Source organism: Capsicum annuum, unplaced genomic scaffold, assembly GCF_002878395.1.
Source record: "Capsicum annuum cultivar UCD-10X-F1 unplaced genomic scaffold, UCD10Xv1.1 ctg26140, whole genome shotgun sequence".
Taxonomy (NCBI): domain Eukaryota; kingdom Viridiplantae; phylum Streptophyta; class Magnoliopsida; order Solanales; family Solanaceae; genus Capsicum; species Capsicum annuum.
Window position 1 is genome coordinate 117 of NW_025832389.1, and position 2027 is coordinate 2143.

Genomic DNA, 2027 nt, shown 5'->3' on the forward strand with positions numbered 1-2027 from the left:
GAAATCACTACAAAGCTGGATGGTTATATTCACAAAATAATTAAGCTTTGAAATAGAATAGCATAAACTAAAAAACGAAAAGCTACACCAGCAGGAGCCACTTTAGAAATGAACTTTGAATCTAAACTATGCTGGCATATATGAAAGATAGGGATCATACTAGAAAGAATGAGCTACTTTAACTGATGAAATCAACAATAAGCTAATTTAACAGACAAATCAGATAATATTACCATTCTAATATAGAATCTAGCAAGCTAACCAAATAGGATCAAATGCATATTTTGAGCCAAAAAAAAAAATTACAGAATACAAACATGTATATCAAAATTAACTTCTAATAGAAATAGATGATAAAAATTACAGCTAAGACGAGGAAGAATTATAGCTAAACCAAAGAGAAACATAGACTACTTGAGTAATAAATTTAAACTATGCTAGAATTTTACAAAAGGGGAGGAAATTTTACCCTTTTTCGGGCAACAAAACGAGAGAGAGATTTGAAGAACGCCTTCCATACCCCAACTCCGGATTGATTTCATTAGGAGGAAAAGAGAGGAAAAGAGTCACATTTTCAGGTCACACCATTCAAGGGTCCAGTTTCTCTGAAGCACTGCTTTGCACATTCAAATCCTACTTTGGATTGGGTGTTCTGGAAACGGCACAATTTCGTACGGAAATTAAAAGAAAAAATGAAAGAAATAAAAAGAAAAAAAGGAGAGGATAATCACCGTGATTACTCCTAGAAGCTTTGATTGTACGAATGCCCCGTTCTGGGAGTACAAAATCGATGATAAAGAAAAAAATCGAGGCGACGCTTTGGGATTTAGGGTTCATGGTTGAAGTTGTCCGTGTTTGTGTTTGTGTTTGTGTTTGTGTGGAAAGAAGAAAGAGTATAGGTCTGGGTGTGTTATTGAGAAGTGGGTGGGCTCAGAATTAAAGCATACCCAAATTAAGATAATGCTATAATCAGTCTCAAGCGAAATAATAGACTAATTTTAACCAACTTTGCAATTAGGCATGTGCACGAATCAATTCGGATCAAATTCAATCATTATTGAATTTAAATTTTATATTTTAATTTATTAAAATTTTTATTCTAATTCAATTTATTTTTTTATAATTTCAAGTCTTTTATAAATCGATTTGTTTTAATTTAAAATTTCAATAAGAAACAATTTTCATTTTAAATTTAGAGCAAACATAATAAAAAACAATAAAATTTTAAAATTCTACCTTAAGTGACCTAAAATAATATTGTGTTGCAAGTTTAATTATAGTGATATTAAGTTCCAACCACAATGGTTTAAAACTCAAAAATATTATTATTTAATAATATAACAGTAGTAGCAACAAAAGCAAAAGTAAAAATTTCTAGAAATAGGTTGCAACAATCTCCTTTTCAACCAACAAACAACCTTCCCAACGATCATGAATTGAAACTTAAAAGAATATGTAGACATCAGTATTGTCAATATCATAAAACAGTGTAACTGAAGAACTTTATTTTTGGTCAACATATGTGTAAATTTTAATTTTCGAATCGAATCAAATTATAAACACCCAAAATCTAATTCAATTTGTAAAATTGAAATATTCTAAAATTAAATTCATAAATCGATTTGAATTGTATAATTCAAATCGAATTATCCAAATTTCTTCGAGAAAAATACACTAAAAACACTTTTATAAAGTTTGATGAAACAATAATTGTTGTTCAAAAGTATTTTTTAAATCTATTGCTCAAACTCAAATTATTTCTCACCAAAAATACTTTTTTGAAAAGTACTTTTAAAATAATCTGATTTTACAAGTTTGGCCAAATTATATATATGTGTGTGTGTTATAAAACAAAATTATCTATTGCAAAAATAAAAAAATTGTCTTGAAAATATATTTAATTTTGGTAAAATAATTATTTAAATTTGTTGAAATTGAAGAAATTTTTATTATATCAAATAAAATTAAGGAGGACCAAAATATGTGTCAACACAAGTTCCAAATGATAATTATAACTTGTACAAAGC

General features: G+C 27.8%; 1 long non-coding RNA gene across 1 annotated transcript; it reads right to left on the reverse strand.

Moving 5' to 3' along the window:
- Positions 1–266: 266 nt before the first annotated feature.
- Positions 267–994, reverse strand: LOC124890856. The gene is made up of 2 exons (XR_007049413.1): positions 732–994; positions 267–652 (listed from the first exon to the last, which is right to left on the reverse strand). It is a non-coding gene; the product is annotated as an uncharacterized LOC124890856 (long non-coding RNA).
- Positions 995–2027: the final 1033 nt, after the last annotated feature.